Source organism: Megalobrama amblycephala, linkage group LG8 (genome assembly GCF_018812025.1).
Source record: "Megalobrama amblycephala isolate DHTTF-2021 linkage group LG8, ASM1881202v1, whole genome shotgun sequence".
Lineage (NCBI taxonomy): Eukaryota > Metazoa > Chordata > Actinopteri > Cypriniformes > Xenocyprididae > Megalobrama > Megalobrama amblycephala.
Window position 1 is genome coordinate 24,994,849 of NC_063051.1, and position 18,664 is coordinate 25,013,512.

An 18,664-nucleotide genomic window follows, 5' to 3' on the forward strand; every position below is an offset into this window, starting at 1 on the left:
GCCAGCACCTCCCGCCCATCGGCCAATGAGGAACGTGATGAGATCACAGCGGAACCTGATTGGCCAATTTCGCTGTCAGTCAGAGGTTCTCCGTCACCTTCAGTTCCTCCAGTTTTCACGGGCTCATGCTGACCTGTGCAACGGTATGCTTTTTTATGCTCTTTTCACAAAAATATGACGAGTGACCGAATCACTTAGGAAAGAATTATAAATAAATTATTATTAAATTATAAATAATAATTTAAACGTCTAAAATAAAATGTTTTAAAACATCTGAAAGATTTGCATATTAGGCTACAATATGCTCAGGTAGAATTTTGAATGAATGAATATGATTTATTATTGTTACACCATTAAGAAAAGTCAAAAACAATATCCTATAGGAACAGTAGCCTACAAACTACTAAAAAGAACAATTGTGACACATTTTGCAGGCTGGAATCTGAATTATGAAAATGTGGAGGGGAAAAGAGTTGTAAACTAATTCACTGCCTTGCCTACTATTATTTGCGTTACACCTCCTCTGAGTCTGACAAGCAGTTTTTAAGAGGGACCGAAGCAAAGAAGGTGGAGAGAGAATGAGATCTCTAATAGATGGCAGAATCTCTCCCGGCCTGGAGGATTTACAGAGACAAGACGCCATCTCAGCCTTTAAAACACTCTTAAAATGACGGATGGTAAGAGGATTAAAACAATAATGCCCTTCTCTTCTTCAGGTTTTTTTTTTTTCTTCTTTTTTTTTTTTTAAGATTTCTTCTTCCAGAGGGGGAAAAACGTTTAGGGTGGAATTAAGAAGTGGTCCTTAAATATAAAGCTTGATATTTTTTTGAAATGCTGGGAAGAATTGGAGATTCAGGGTGATAATTTTCAGTCTTGGCTGAAGTATTAAAGCCTTTACCTGGAGCACCGAAATTTTTTTATTATTATTTATTAAACAAACTATTGTATGCTAGGTCTATAAATCATAGGAATTTGTACGTTCCTCTGTATAGCTTAATATCTAATTAATAGAAAATGTTTACCTTTTTTTTTTTTTTTTAAGGTTCCGGGTCTATTCAAAGTTCCTCCGGTTATATAGCCTGTTTAGTCCACATCTGCGCGCATTAAGGTCTAGAGGGAAAAAAATCCTATTAACTTTTGAACCAATGGAAATAAGAAGTTAAATAGGAGGTAAAGCTAGGTAGTGTCTCTTTGTAAAGACCGTTTTAAAGCAATTAAAGCGAGAAGGAATTCCTCCGTTTCTCCACAGTCTTGGCTAATGTTCATGTGTCCAGCACGTTCCAGCATTCCCGCTAAAAAAATTTAATTTCTCGTCAGAGGCTTGTCAGTTTTTAATAACGACTCTCAGTTCTAACCAACCAATAAGAATTATGCTGTGTTCTTTCCTGTTTAGGCTACCATAATAAAAAAAAGCCTATAGGCCTAATAATAAATGTTCTAAGAAAGTTTTGCTAACGTTCCATTAAGTTATGAACGTTATTTCAGTTGTCCAGTTTTTAAAATGTTCAGTTAAATGTCGTTTTTCAAATGTTTTAAAAACGTTTTTGCTAAGGTTAAGAAAACATTCCATAGTTCATTCTTCAAACCTTATGGGAATGTTAAATGTTCTCTGAAAAAAAATGCTCCATGAACAATGTATAAATAATGTTTTTGTGCAAACATTTTGAGAACGTTATTCATCATTGAACGAACATTCTATTAATGAACGTTTGTTCATAACTTTGAGAGAGCCTTGCCAGGTTAGCTGGACCCTAGCGTCTTCATCTAACTTCATCAAAAAGCTTAACTTCTATCACTTGACCGTACCTGGCATCATGCAAAAACAACCAAAATGGCAGCAGCCTCAACAGTTAAAAATGTCTCAGTTTGGGAGGCTATGACATTTTATTATAGCCATCTGGTGAGCTTTGTTCTTCAGTATTTTGCATAGGCTAGTTATTTAGTTATATAGCTGTAATAGTTAGTTAGTTAGTTGGTTGTGGCATTTATTTCCACTTATGTCACGATAAGCACATGTTAATGCTACTTTGAAAGTGAATGACTTTGCTTTTCTCTGCAGTTTACTTTCAGTGTGAACACTGCTTAATTATGAGCAGCGACACTAAAGTTGCCTTTAAAGATGTTTTCCATTCCTTATTATTACTTATAATACATATACAACACTTATAATACATACTTACATATTCCAAACATGTACAAAGATTTGAAAGATGAAAAGTTAGGGTCTCCTGAACTTGCCAAAAGTGGGTAAAACTGTTTTAGGTTATTTTGCACTGGCCACCATTTCTAACCACTTTTGCTATTCTGGCCCAAAATCTCCGTATTTTACTACGAACAGGCTCCATCACAGAAAGCCTCTTTAGATGGTTTAACGTCTTTCCTCTTGGAGATGATGCTTTCGCATGCCAGATCTTCAGAACAAAACTTTATCCTCTCTTAAAGCTCAACCGACCAGCCAAAATGCGCAAGCTTACTCAATGAGGTGTAAAACCAACTTTAAACCAATGAGCCAAATGCAATATGCCAGGTTTTAGTTAGCCTACTCATATTTCATGTTCATGATGGTGCATCCAAGGTTTTATGGTCTGAATTCGATCAAGTCTTCCTCTGAGAGACGTATAAGGGAATGCTTGCAAAATTATCTCTTATTGTATTTTGAATGTAAACACCCTACTTCATAGAGGGTTGAACCTCTCTGTTTCTTGTAAAGGGTATTGTAGTATGTGCTGATATAGGCAATATTAATAATTTTGATTAATGGTTCTAAGTTGACTGCTGCTTGGGGACTCTTGTGACAAGAATAGCAAAACAACTTGCCAGCAGCAATCCGTTAGAAGTGTTATTATCAAGATATTTGGTTAAAATATTTTCTTTCCACTTCTGCTGCTGATTAAAAGTGGCCAAAATAACCCTTAATCAATCATTTCTTAATAATGATAAACATCACTGGAATATTTCTTCTTTAACATACATAAATGCACTTTGGGCTGAAGGCTGAGATGACTTTTGTGATGTTAACACACAGTTTGATGTTACTGCTGAGACATGGATCATCTAGCAATGTTATCTCCTCTGAAAAAGGCACAGTGATGCTTTGAAAACAATTTTTAGTGACAGAAACTAGTTTTTATTTGGCATCTTTACTTAAGTGACTACTTATTTGTAAAAATCCATGAAATAGCTCAACGAACATAGTTTTGTTTTCTGTGTTAGATTATTTCCTATAGAAGGAAGTTTGGATGGGACATATCAAAGTGAATAAATAATAGGTTTTCGATTATGCTTATGATTTGCTTGTAAGTGGCAAGTGGTTTTTGGGGAGGGACATTCTCATTTTCGGCCATTCATTTTCCTGGATAAAGAAGTCTGTACACTTTAAATGCGTATTATCTGCTAAAAGTGAATTTTGTCAACTTTTAGGAGTGCATGTAGAAGACCTTACAGAATCTAAAAACCTAAAAAGTGTTTATGTAATACTAATCAACTGCTTAAATTTTTTTTCTAGATATAACACATGGGACATTCTTTGGATTTTGAAGAGTTGTAACTTTGGTACGCCAAAATCTGAACTGCATCTGAACTGTGAGTATTTGGACACCAGAGCTCTCCTCAATTGGTTTGGCCAACTTCCCATCCTGAGAACATTGACATATTGAAACTGGCAGTTGAGTTTCTTCCCTCCAGCCTGCGGCCGGACACAACAACACCTTTTGTGTTGGTCTAATCCTGGGGCTCCACCGTCTTCGCAACTCTAGGGGATAAAAGCACCATCAAACCACTACTTTAGGGGGAAAATCTTCCCTAATCCTAGCTTTACTTAAACAAAAGGAGGGGGAAAAAAAACAAGAGGGTGGAGAGAAATTGTGCAGAAACAGGGCAAGACCTGGAGCAAAGATCCATACAAATCATTTTCCAGGAGAAACTAAGCATTTCTGACAGGCTTTCAGGGCCACTAGTGACACAAAGTACCAAGTCACAGAAAAAGTTCTACACATTAGATATTTGACTCTTTAAATAAAGCACTATAATTTTCAAACTTTCACAGAATTAATTTTAGGATTGATTTCAATTTTTCATGCACTCTTTTTCCTTCTATTTTTCCCCTTTCTGAAGCTAGCTAAAATATATATTTTTAAAGAACTAATCTGTTTTACAAGCCCGGAATGATTAATAAAATCACATTGTACTATTTGTACAAAATTTATTGAATAAAATGGATAGCAGGTTTGCGCTGATCGTCTTTAACAAGAGGGCAATTTATAAAATGTATAAATTTATAAAAAACATTTATTACTGTATGTGTTTTGTTTCTGAAGTCAAAGGATGTGCATTCAATTAAACTACAGTATTTTTGTACAAATGCAAATGTAATTTGGTAGAAGCTAGTCAAATTAGTTAGACACTAACATGTTAATGTAAAAGGAAATACAGGTTGTTTGCTCGCTGCTTGATGTCCAATTTAAAATCTGGTTGTTGAAGCAAACCCATGTTGAGAAGCACAGTGCTAAATAATCTGCTCAGTGGAGCATTAATAGGTCTGGTTTGGGCCATGAGTTCTGTTGTATCCAGTGATTGATTTCTGCAACTGGTATAAATCTTAAATACGATTTCCTCCTAAATCTCACCCTCAGTGGCCACTTTATGAATCTAGCAATGAAGGCTTCCATTTTCTCCCTCACACAAAACATTCCACAAGAGAGCTGTTGTAGTCCTGATTCTTTCCTTCAGAAGGATATTGAGGTAAAGAATGAGCTGATGGAGTCTGACTCAGCCATGCAACGTCTCTCTGGAGTCTAAACACAGCACACCAACGCCTCAAGCAAACTGCTTCTACTGACCTCTTTGTTTTCTAAGTGTCTTAAGACAGACCAGTCTGATGAGTACAAAACCGTATTAGTACACTAGATACTCAGAAGCTAATCCAAATGAGTGTTTAAAGCACTTGGTGGGATTGTTAAACAATCATTTAAGTGATTTACGCTTCCTTAAAAAAATAGGTGAGAATGTAATTTTTCCGATTTGTGTGACTGAGGATTCAAATTCAGAGATTCCCCCAAAAGTCTTACTTAAATCTGAGAGGCTGATGATTACAGATTGATTACAAAGGTTTAGCAGTGGAGGACAGAACAGTTTGTATGTAAAAGTATGTTTTTGGCCAACGTTTTCCACTTTTTTCCCCACAATTACTATTGTAGTAGTCAAATTTTTGCTTAGTTATCACCAAATCTCTTTCTATTTTGTTGTAGGTCATTAAACGCTGCCTCAGAAATCTGTCTGAAAACAGTTTCATGAGGTACCTTCGTGTGCAAACACTGCCTGCAGAGTCATTGCCTGATAGGGTAGTGAGGCAACAAGTCGCTGCCTAAGTTTTCGGATGCAGCCCAGGAACAATGAAGATCTGAATATGTAAAAGGTAGAGCCAGGAAAATAAATGAACGGTTCACCCAAAAATTTAAATGTTGTCATTATTTACTCACTTTCACTGATATGACCAAATATCTGTTTCTTACCAAAAGCTTTTGTATGGATAAAATTCATTTATTTCCACTGGGACTCTTAAATCTCATTTGGAGTCATTTTCATATTTAAAAATGATGTCAATGCATCCTGCCAGATTTGCCGTAAATGATGTGTGTGTTGCAGTGAGATTTGTGTCACAGCACAAGATTATCAGTGAATAATGATTTCTGTTCCTCACAAAAAGATTTTCAGAAAACAAATTTGGCACACAGAAAATATTGCAAGAGATCTGGACTACTTTATATTACTAAAGTACTTTTACTAAAACTAAATTTACTAAACCTCTGCTTTTGGGTTCCACAGAAGAGGCGGTAAACACTTTATTTCAATAGTCCACTTTAGACATTCTACTAATAACTAAGTAACTATAAGTAAGATTGCAACTACATGTTGACTAACACTCATCTCATATTAAGCAGACAGTCTGCTAAATATCTGCTAACACTTTATTTTGATGCTCCACAACAGAAATTCTATTGACTATAAGAAAATTTGCAACTACGTCAACGTATTTGCCTAACCCTAACCTAACAGTCTACTAATACTCTAATATAAATAAATATGAACAAAACATTAAATATCTAATTTCATGAATATTGATGATTTCTCAATGTATACCTAAATGCAATGAAACTGAAACATTTCTGTGCTGTTTTTTGCTTGAATAATTTTCATAGATATTACTTGAACATTTAATTTTTTCAATCTCTCTTCTTTTGTAAAGCTTAAATTCAGAAGTCACACACTCTTTGTGTTTAGTTGCAATGACCATCTGACAATTGAGCAAACAAAACATATTAGAGTAAGAAAAAAACATAAGTCTGCTTTAAGGCTGTTTATGCCTTTTTTTTATTACCGAAATGTGTTGGAAATCTTTATTTTGAAGCATTATTCTGTTATTTCACTAATTGTAAGATTGGAGAAAAAAGTATTTAAAGTTTTATGGTGCCTTTGAAGTGTGTGTGTGTGTGTGTGTGTGTGTGTGTGTACCCACAGGGATTGTAGCTGCTTCAGTGGAGTCAAGGCTGTCAAACCGCTGACCAAGTGTGTCTAACTCCTTCACAGATGCAAACACCGAATGAACCCTCCAGCCTGCTTCTCACTTAGCTGAAAGAGCCCTCATTGGGCTCAACTAACCATGTAATGAGTGAGAGCAACCTGTTAGATGAGGGACTGACCAGGGAACACACACACACCGCTCAGACGCTTGCCTAAACACAGATAATCCCTGTAGCTCACTGTAGCAGCGGGGTGCTAGTGAACAGAGCAGTGATGGATGTGTTTGCCTACTTATCTTCCCCTAATGATCAATTGATTTGCTGCCCCTGGACAGCTGCACAGTCCAGCTTTTGACCGATATGGTGGTAGTGAAACCCAGCTGAGGTCAGTTTAAATTATTTCCACATGTAATGCTTCCATGCAATGTTATTTTTTTGTCCATCCAAAAGTTTCAAAATCATTTTTGATGGAAGAAGTTGTTTGGGACAAGCACAGCATGAAAGTTCACCGCTCCACATAATAGCGTTCATTATTTAGAAGGGAGTCTACTTTTCTAGGAGCACCTGGAAAACTAAGTTTATTTAAGCTATATCTGAGCTTTTTCTCAAGAGTGACAGTCCTGCAGTGTGACATGTTATACATCATCTAAAACTATTTTAAACATCAATTTGCTAATTATTTTTAATAATTATTACACAAGACATATATCACACCACAAATCAAATCACACTGCAGGACCATTTAAAGATCCCATTAAATGAATTGATCGTGGGGTTAGTAAGTTAGTTAGTTTTTTCATTTATTTTAGCCAATATTCTTTAGTTACATCAAATCTATGAACCATAATTTGATACTTTTGTCAGTCAGTGCCAGGTCATTAGGGGCCAAGCCACTAAGGCTCGGGGCCCTATTGTTTTTCTAAGGAGAATTTTTTTTTCAACCATCCGGGGATTTTTGGGGACCTTAACGTGCTCAAAAACTCTTGAAAATTGGCGCACACATTGGAATCTGCGGCCATTAGGACGCCACAGAGGCTGGGACCTGAGCGTGTCACAGGGGCTCTATGGCGCCCCCTTGAATGGAGTCTGAAAACTTGGTCCGTATATCAAACATGCTTGCATGTATTAGTATGAAACTCGGTACACAGCCAAACTCAGTCAGCATGAAGTCAAGACATTGATGATGTAAATTTGTGAGTGGATTTTTGATATCTCAAACGGTTCGGCCGTGGCAAGGCAACAAATTTATGGCGAGATAAGGGAAACAGGAAGTGTGTTATAACTTCTGCATACATAGATTGATTTTTATGAACCTTCAGCTGTGTGTTCATTGTAGGAGGCCGATCACATAGATGTGACTATTGTGAGTCAAAGTTATAGTGCCACCAACCGGCAACAGGAAGTGTGTCACTTTCAAAATGCTTTGAGATCACCCTCTTATTTTTACCCGATTTGCTTCAAACTTCATTACAATAATGTCAAGACATGGCGAATGTAGACCTGTGAAAAGATTTTTGATATTTTTCCAACACTGTTGCCATAGCGACAGATCAAACTTCAGTATTTGTTTTAGATGCTTTTGAGACTCTTAGCATGCTTTAAATTGCGTGAAACTCGACACACTTGTCAGGATTGTCATCCATCCGGGCGGGGAGGGGGGCCTCTATAGCGCTACCTTTTGACAAAAGTGGGGGGTTAGTTTAACCTACAGTCACCAAACTCGGTAGACATATTGTTCTCGTTAAGCCGGACAACTTTCTAATTTACAGTCATTCGCTACGACCAACAGGAAGTCAGATATTTTGGTTTGGTAATTCGTTTACTGAGTTACATGAACTTCAGTCGCTTCAGAGCTTTCTCATCTACTGTTGTGTTGGGTTTTGCTCAATATGACATTAAGTGGCGATAAGTGGGCTTGCTGCAGTTGAATAGTAAGAGACATTCTTTGTCTCAGACGAAACATAAAATACTATGTGGAGGACGCAAGATAATAATAATATGACCATGTGGTGAACCTATGAATCTAACTCGTATTTAAACAGCTATTGCTTTGTGTTGTTGGCCAGATAAAATGACAGAAAAAAAGAAAAATAGACATAAATGTGGCTGTATTATTTGTGTCCCCTTCAAAAATTGCTGTTTGAAGGTCAAAGTAGACGTTGTTCACGGACAGCCAATGAAGACCATAGGCTGGCATTATGTAAATGTGTTACATTGTTACGTAGGTTTGTAACAGGAAGTGAGACTGGAATTGCTGACGACTTGTTTCAGCAGTTCAGAATTGATTCTTTCTTTTAGGAGAAAATAACTTTATTTGTCGTGTACTTTGATCTTTAAAACTTTTTAGACCTTTTACATTCACAGACAGCTATATTACACAATATATGAAAGGTAATATTCGAAAAAGCATAATAGGGGCACTTTAAAGGGAGGAGCATTCTCATTCTCATGCCAATGCAAAATGAGTCATTAATATTTTTGTCCATTTTCCTAGACAAAAAATAAATAAATAAATAAATAAATAAATAAAAATACATATATATATTTTAAATGTTTGTGTTAAAATTTTGTTAGGTGTGCACTACCATATAGAAGATGTTAACAGAAGTTAACAGGCAGGAACTTAAAGCTACAAAAGTGAATCTTAAGTACAAATGAATTCAGTACTTGCATATAAATCAACAATCAAATCACAGTTGATTTTTTTTCAAAGATTTGCAACAGCCAGTTGTTCACAATAATACAATGGTGAGACACTGGTTCAAACAGACGAGAGAGAAAGTATAGCAAGAGCAGTAAATTTATGTATAAATTTATATAAATGTTTCCCATTTGAAAAAAGCCACAGCTTTTAAATAAGGCCGGGAATAATCTGTTTCCACTGTGCTGTGAGATCCTGCAGGGATTTGCAGAAACATTCGCCCGTGACACAGATCTACATAATCATTTTAACTTTCTCCCCATTCCTTCCCATGATTCTCCTGCTGTCACTTTAGATACTGTTAAAACTGATTTGGGTTCCTTAATCTGGCGGTATTTCTTACACTTTTAAAATCTCTAATATTATAAGGAGATTATTTCATTTATAATTGATTGAGTGCATTTCCTGGAGTGCCACTTCAAAGTTGCTGAATTGAAGATGCATTTAATAGCCAGAGCATGCAGAAAAGAGAAGAGAAAGAGGGAGAGGGAGGGATGGAATAGGGATGCCAGCCAAGAGCTTGACTCCCTTGCTGTGGGAAATGAAGCTTGCAGTCTTTTCTTAAGAAAGAAAGAGGCAAAGATATCATAAGGTGACTGACACAGGGTGGGAAGCGATAATATGCTCCTGCTTGATTTTGGTATAATTATGGTATAATCCAGACTGTACATCACCCATGTGATCAGGTGTTACCGGAACTGGTCAAACAAAGCAAAGCAAATTAAACCGACAAATAAATGGTGAGACATCTTAGGCCAGAGAAATAAAGATATGTAACTTTTTTTTTGTTCAAAGTTAACATAATTTAAATAATGTGTCAATAGGCTATATCATCAATCCTTCTTCCAAAACATGTTTTTGTTTTACCTTGATTCACTATGGTAAGACCTTTATAAGTGTTTAGACCGAGCGGAATGGTTTTCGCAGGAAATTGCATACATGCATAATTTGCCTGTGTGTGTCTCATCATGTCCGTTAATAGAGAAAAGTTGGTCCGGCTGTATGGTGTGGGAGTGGCATAGGTTAGTTGTCACAACAAGTGAAAAAGGTTGAAATGGAGCAGCTAATTCTCAAACTTCTGGGTAATCAACCGTTTAAAAAAAAAACTGAAGAGCAGAGAGAGAGTCTTCTGGCAAAAAAAGAGAATGCGACAGAGCTCGTAATAAAACCAGAATCAACATTGGCTTGGCTTTTCTGTGATGGTGAGAACTGAGGGATCTGAAATGTTGTAAATGCGATGCCATGCCGAACATATGAGCAGTTTGTTATAATATTTTGTGTTACTTCATAAAAGCCTACATTGAACAGCCTACATTTGGGGGGGTGGGGTATGGTATGGTATGATATGATATGGTATGGTATGTAAACCTTAAAAGTGTAAACCTTTAATTTTACACTTTGAAAAATTAAAGGTTCTTTTTTGGCATTGATGGTTCCATGAAGAATCTTTAACATCCACATAACCTTTCCATTGCACAAAAGATTCTTTATAATGGAACAAGGTTATTTAGATTATTAAAATGTTCTTCACACTAAGAAAAACATGGTTCTTTTAAGAACCTTTTATTGAAAGGTTATTTGGGGAAGCAAAAATGGTACTTTAATGACATCACAGCAAAAAAAAAAAAACTTTTTGGAACCTTTACATTTAAGAGTGTATATCTCCAAAAAGAGCAAGGTTCAGCTTCTCTCTCTGCATCTTTCTGCTGTGTACATTTAGTTTAGACCGGGGCTGATCAGGACGGCTCGCTCTTGGTCTTCATTAACCCAGTGAGGAGAGGAGGCTGGGGGCTGGAGCACATTTCCAGAATATGGGATTGTCATCTTGCTGATCATTTATGAGGGAAATGAGTTTTGACAGTGAGAAGGATGCCCCCCACAACCCCTCATCTCAACGGGGCCATGGCCAAATGGGATCATAATCCTCTTAGTGCCCATCCTTATTAAACACCTCTCTAAATGACATGAAAGGCTCCGGCAGGGGAAAAAAATACTATTATTCCACCAAAATAGAATCCTGGGCGCTTCACATAGTATGTGTATTTTACTTTTGGTTTCGTGACAAGTGTGTCTAAGACTTCTCAAGAATAATGTATATGAGAAACCTCGCCCCACCCCAGCGCTTCTGATCTTCACATTGGGCAGATTGAGAGCTATTAGTGCTCACTTGATGAACTTAGTACTCCGCCTCTCCATTAAATTAACAGCTGTGAAATTCCTAATATGGACTAATTAATTTAACATGCTACTTAACACTTTTACTGTAAAGATAATCATTCATTTGTCCCATTTTGCGTTTGTCTCAGGGGGTGGCACTGGAGACGGAGACGAAATGGCAATCAATGAAAACACGAGATCCACAAAAGCAAAGCAAACTAACTTTAGGTGGCCATGATCAGATATAGCAAAAGGTAAGGGCTGTGGTGAAGTTTGTTGTTTGGAAACGTAGTAAGGTAGTGTATTACCAGTTTTGAGCAATCTCTCGCCACAAGTTAAATCCATGTAAATACCTTTGTATTATTTAATGCTAGAGTTGTACAAATGAGGGTACTTTCTAACCTCTTCACACAATCTCTCATCTATGTAGGCCTCCATTGTTGCTGTAGCTTGAATGTGTTCCTGTCTGTTCTGTTTATGCAGTTTTTCTTCGACTACCTTGTGAAACTACACCCCAGGGCACAGTTGCCACCTTGTGGATAAACTAATTACTGCAAAAAAATTAAATGCACATGTGCGATCTGTGCGTACAAACTACGCGCGATTACAAAAATCCAGCTGTGCGCATAGTCTTCTGATGACGAAATTCGCGTTGCATGCACTGTACGCTGACCCTCGAGTATGTGTAAAAAGTGAAGTATACTTTGGCCTTTATTGTCACAGATTCTGTGTTTCTGTTTACTTAATTTGAGTATTTTCGGCTCCCTTTGTTTCCTATGTTTCCTCTGTTGCCATAGTTACTCATTAGTTGATTGATTTGTCCCACCTGTTCCTTGTTTTCTCACTCACTATCCTGTGTATTTATACCCCATGTTTAGTTCTGTCCTTTATCTGTGTTCATCTGTTATATGGTTCGGTTTTTGGTTCCTGAGGTTTTATTAGTGTTTTGTATTGTTTTCTTTAATAAAACTACTTGCACAGATCCTTTTCTCACCTTTGTTTTGAACCGCACCATGATAATTATATGCAACAGACAGTCAGTAAACAGAGCGTGGGTGTGCTTTCTGAAACTTTAGAACTTCTGCATGATAAAACACATTTAGCTTATAAAACGCTGTGAATAGCGCTGAAATAGAATAAATGTCTTGATACTTTCCAGAGTACCGTGGTAGAGCTGTCAGAGCTGTTGCTCTGGGTTAATTCTTTTGGTTTTAAATTCCTTATATACTTCCTGTCTGTCTTAAGCTAGTGTGAGGACTGTATTATCAGGGTCCTGTCAGAATGTCACACCTTCATTAAAAATACCTGCAGTGTGCCTTCACTTTGACCTGTGCTGGCATCATCTAAGCATGCTCTCTTTCACGCAGACATGCTAGAAGGATGGTCACTTTAATCTTCAGCCAAGAAATGTCTGGTCAAAAGCGCTACGCCATATGTTCAGACTGACCACAGCATGTTTAACAGATGAACTAACAAGTTACTTAAATAGCTGTAAAAGGTAAAGCACACAAGAGTCTGTGACTTCTGAAGAGAGTAGAGCTGAGTGTGTGTTTTTTGGGAGGGGAATACTGGTAGGAATCTTACAGAGAAGGTCAGAGAGTCAGTCCAGGAGTTTGTGAGATGAAAAGTTATGTCACTTGTCTCTCCTCACAGGAATCTCTGGATCTGTAATCTCTCACACCTTCTTCCCATGAAACCGCCTGAGATTTTCACACAGCTCTGTCAGAGTTAATATTTATCGTGACCTCTTGTACAGAGCGAGAAAGCCGTGTGCTGTCTTTGTATCTGTCAGCACTGTGTACGCGTGTCTTAGACTGGCCTCAGATATGCTGGTGTTGTGAACGTCTCTGTTTTTTCTGTCTTTCTATTTTTACTGAAACAGAATCATAATGAGCGTTATTCACCAAGTGTGCACAAACACACAAGAAATAAAAAAAAAAATATATGTATTTACATATATCTATTTATTGCATAAACGCCATAAGAGTTATGAATTATAACATATTAACTATTTAACTATATATTAATAGGGAACCATTCCTGGACACTTCAAATTGCTTTAACCAAATGAGAAAATCCCAGACTTGGGATTTCACTTGTTTACATAAAATTATAATTATTACCATAAAATTAAATTACTTTAAAAGTTATAATTATTTGACAGTGTTTGCAACCCACATTTCAGTGTGACATACAAAATTCATTGAGAAAAAATACAAAGAAAAAAATTGGACATTTATCAAAGGTAAAGATAAACATTAAGAAATGTGTGTGTGTGTGTATATATATATATATATAATATACTTTAATTTAAAGAAACAATAACATTTATTGCCAAGATTGTTTAATGTTTTGATTTAAAACAGTAAAAACAGTAATATTGAGAAATATTATTATGATGTAAAATAACTGTTTTTTTATATGAATATGTTTTAAAATGTAATTTATTCCTGTGTTTAAAGCTAAATTTTCAGCATCATTACTCCAGTCTTCAGTGTCACATGATCCTTCAGAAATCATATTAATATGCTGATTTGCTGCTCAAAAAACATTTGATTATTATCAATGTTATTATAATTTTGTGGAAACCATGATGCACATTTTTCAGGATTCTTTGATGAAAATAAAATAAAAAACAGCATTTGTTTATATAAAAATCTTTGGAACATTATAAATGTCTTTACTGTCACTTTTGATCAATTCTTACTGAATTTCTTTCAAAGAAATAAAATCTTACATACATAATCTACATACATTTGAACAGTTCTGAATTTGTTAAATACAAATATTTTTTAAGTACTAAAATAATCAATATGGAATTGGTTAAGTGGAATCAGAATCATTAAATTACTTGCAATTTCCATCCTTTCCTGTGGTGCACTAAACCTAACTTACCTAGTATGTGAACTGGGATTCAGCCTGTGTATTTTTTCTCTCAATGTAGTTGTTTATAAAACAAATAAAAGAGCTGAATAAACACCCACCCTGTAGGAGGCGCTGCAGGGGCAGGGCAGAGGGATTTACCCCCGCGTATAGAGCGGCTAATTCCCTCGAGTGTGATCGCCAGGGCGACGCTGTCTCATGGGGACAGAGATACTCAGCACGGGACTCCGCCCCCTTCTTTTCAGAGTCTGCGAGGAGCTTTGGGATGGCGTTAAAAAAGAAGATTAGGTTTCCTCCCAAGAGCAAAGCTCCTTAAGGAGTATCGGTGTGCCTCTCACTTGCCTGGTCACTAACAGTGAGAGGAGGAGGAGGAGGAGGGGGAAACAGACTGCATTTATAACACACCAATGCAAAGGCGACCAGGGTCATCTCGTACATTTACGTCTGAAAGATAGCCGTGATGTGATTATTGAGTCACCCATTCATATGGCTTTCATGTGGGGTGGCGAGCTATTTTTAAACAGGTCTTGTTCGTGGCATAGATATGTAATGTGCCTTTGCTCTTGCATATAGCTTTTGCTTATTTAATCCTAATTACTGTGTGATTGAAGACGCCACACAAGCGGCCAAATCAAAATGAGTCGCACTGAGGCAAGAAAACAGTGTGAAGCCAAACTATCTGTCCCTGACTTTGTGACATGAGAGCAAAGTCAGAAATTTACCAAGTGTTGGGGCAAAAATGTCACTGAAAGTGACTAAAAATTTTCCTGTTATCTAGCATTTGCTATATTTCAACTACTGTAGCTGATACTGGCTCTCTCAGAGGTGAATTCATAAGTGTTTTTTGATTAACAAAATCAGGTCTAAAAAAACATTGAAAGTGCACTCTGAGTAACTCCTAAATCCACAGTATAGCGCTGTTTAATCCAACATAGTAGCCAATGAGTAACAATCCAGATTTACAGAGGTAATGTATGACAGACACAGTATGTTTGCAGTTAATGCTACTTTACTGGTCTTACCATAAATAATATATATATTGTGCAAATAGTATGCAAATTTCCTGTATAGAATACCCATGACATACTACATTTGCTAAAATGTGCAGTTTACTCTATCCCACAATGCTATTTCTATCATGAAAACTCTGAAGATTTTTAGCATGGTAATGGATATGACAATGCTATTTGTTGTAGAATATTGCTGCTGCTGCTGCTGCTGCAGAGCAAGTACAGGAACTTGCTAATGCCAACACATACTCTGATACTCTGCTGTGAGCATGTAAGACATACTGCTGCAGCACAAATTGCATATATAAAATGACTCATAGCAGATCTATACAGGTGGAGCTGGGGAAGGTGAAGGGTTTCAAATGAACTCTGAAAACGTGCTGCAGACTGAACGCTAACCAGCTATTTAAAGGTCCCGTTCTTCGTGATCCCATGTTTCAAACTTTAGTTAGTGTGTAATGTTGTTGTTAGAGTATAAATAAAATCTGTACAATTTTAAAGCTCAAAGTTCAATGCCAAGCGAGAAAGTTTATTTAACAGAAGTTGCCTACATCGAACGGCCAGTTTGGACTACATCCCTCTACTTCCTTCTTTAATGACGTCACTAAAACAGTTTTTTGACTAACCTCCGCCCACAGGAATACACAAGAGTTGCGTTTGTAGAGTGTGTTTGTCGCCATGTCATCGAAACGCTGTTATTTTCATCCCGCAGTCCAATCACCGGGTCTGATTCCGGCTCATATTGATAGTGTAAAATTAAAGACATGTTTACAATAACACTGAGCGCGTGCATCTCCACGTTATGGTAAGAGGCGTGACCTTTCCGGGCAAGGAGCGCTAAGCTGCTGTCGAATCACAACACAGGAACCGCTGTCACAATCAGAACTCGTTACGTATTTCTGAAGGAGGGACTTCATAGAACAAGGAAGTCATCAGCCCGGTTTTATGACAGTGGAAACAGCGGTTTACAGATAAGTAAAAATTATGTGAAAAATACTGTGTTTTTTTACACGCGAAACATGAACACATGTTATATTGCACACTATAAACACAATCAAAGCTTCAAAAAAACACGAAAAACGGGACCTTTAAATTTTGAGCAGCAAGCTCATTGGCTGCAGATAAGACATGAACCAATCAGCTTGTGCCATGTAGTTAACAATGTAAATATCATCAGTTGCATTAAGGTTCCATCAGCCTACGCTATTCAGAGTTTCATGACAGAACTTGGTATTTATGTATCTAGTAAATGGATCCCAACCTGCAACTTCATGAGGTCATGTTAAAACATGAAAAGACTTAATATTATATGTACTTTAACTGTGGTAACTCTGACAACATTTTTTGTTCAGCAAAATATGTCCAACTTATTTCTTCAGATCAGAGAGACAGTGAAAATGGTCATAAAAAGCTACAGAAAATAAATATTTTTTTTTCTGCTTGTCCAGTTTACTTAATTAAAGTAAGCTAAATCAACTATATTTCTCTTCAACTATATTGCTTAATTTTTTCATTATGATTTAAAGTGCCCCCACTTACACTATCTTAAAGTCTATTAATTGTTTTGGAGTCTCCTACAATAGGTTCATTCAAGGTCAATAAACACTTTAATTTTCCTAATAATATACATTGCAGCATCAGTTTTTTTCTCACAGTCTCTGAAATGGTTCGATAAAGGATTCAATCTCTCTAAACCCCTCTTTTTCAAAAGAGCCTGCTCTGCTTTGATTGGTCAGATGGCCCAGTCTGTTGTGATTGGTCAACCACTTACAGCACCTGTTGAAAACCAAATGCCCATCACCATATCTGAATTTCAGCTCCGATTCTTCCCCAATTGATACACAGTGGTATACGAACAGTAACGATGGTGTCGGTTTTTCCGTAACAATTCCAGCGTGAGTCCTCATCCATTAGAAGTGCATCAAAGTGGATCTGCTTCCGCAGCACTGAAAACAGGGTCTTCTAGACATGAACAAAACTCTTATCGGTCTCGGCTACAGCTACAGTGTTTGAGGGCAGGACAAAGTAGATGTTGTTCGAGGGCAAGCCAATGAAGACCATAGGCTGGCATTATGCATATTTGTTACAAACCTACATAAGTTTGAGCAGGAAGTAAGACTGAAATTACTGACGACTCATTTCAGGCAGTTCAGAATCACTTCTTTCTTTTGGGAGACAATAATCTGCACTTTGACCTTTGCAGACCTTTTACATTCACATACAGCTATATTACACACTACATGAAAGGTCATATCTGAAAAAGCATAATAGAGCCACTTTATTGCTTTTGAGTTTGGACTATGTGAATCATTTTTGTTGATAAATGACGTATCCAGCATGCTTTCCATGGGACAGAATCAGGAGAGTAAAGTGTTTTTTTTTTTTTTTTTTTGGCCACTTAACTAAAAACTAACCATAAAAATGTACAGCAGTGGAAAAATCAAATAATAAAATAATAAAATATTAAAGGCTAGTATCCTTGTCATATATTGATATCAGCACTGGGAAGTAGACTGTTGTCCAAACATTTAGCTGCTGTTGTGGTTGATAACGTCATTCCAGCATTTCATTTACACCCGAGAGAGAGAGAGAGAGAGAGAGAGAGAGAGAGCAATAAAGCAAAAATTCCTTGCACATTCCTTTAGCTGATTGAAAACAGTGATGACAGTGCTGAATAAAAATGTGGAGCTAAATAATCAAATCACTTATTCAGCTTTGTAGCCAGGGCTGGATAAGCTTGATCTGGTCCATTCAAATTCATGACGGTTCCCAGGAGGCTGGATAACTGCTCACGTTTCAGGACTGTCAAGGCCTGCCAATGGCCATAATGGCTCCTAATTCCACATTAATGCAGTCTAAATGAAGTGTCAGAGGAAGATTGATCTGTGGAAGTCGCTGTCTGAGCGTCCGCTGCTGGGCAGAAGTGCCTCAGGGCCCAGAACATCAGCTGACGGTCCAGCATCACTGAGGGACCTGCTAAACGTGTGCATTACACAGCTGAGTGCAGACATGTGATGGGGGGATGTGGGAAAACTATACTGTTAGTTTGTTAACAAGAACATGGGTTGGTTTGAACATTTGACAGGGTGCTAAATTATGTTTAATGATATTATATTTAAAATGACTGACGGTTGTCTGACATTTTTGCTCTTATGAGACTAGATTTGACTTTTTTTTTTTCATTACTAAAAACTGAATATAGTGGTAATTATCTAAGATAAACCGCTTATAATGTAAAAAGAATTCATTTAATTTGGTTATCCATATCAGAAATGGCAAACAAAGTAGAAACTCTATATATAGAGTCTGTATCTAATCTGGTCAATCTGGTGAATGTGATTTCACCAAGTACAACATGTTCCTGGATCTTTGTTGATCCTGGAACAACATTTCAA

General features: G+C 36.9%; 1 long non-coding RNA gene across 2 annotated transcripts; it reads left to right on the forward strand.

The window, feature by feature from the left end:
- The first annotated feature begins 41 nt into the window (after nt 1-41).
- LOC125274122 lies at nt 42-12,358 on the forward strand. 2 transcript variants are annotated; one of them, XR_007186183.1, is made up of 7 exons: nt 42-143; nt 435-677; nt 3,506-3,582; nt 5,247-5,413; nt 6,517-6,903; nt 11,526-11,630; nt 11,860-12,358. It is a non-coding gene; the product is annotated as an uncharacterized LOC125274122 (long non-coding RNA). The 2 variants fall into 2 exon arrangements; XR_007186182.1 differs by having other exon boundaries at nt 11,526-12,358.
- Nucleotides 12,359-18,664: the final 6,306 nt, after the last annotated feature.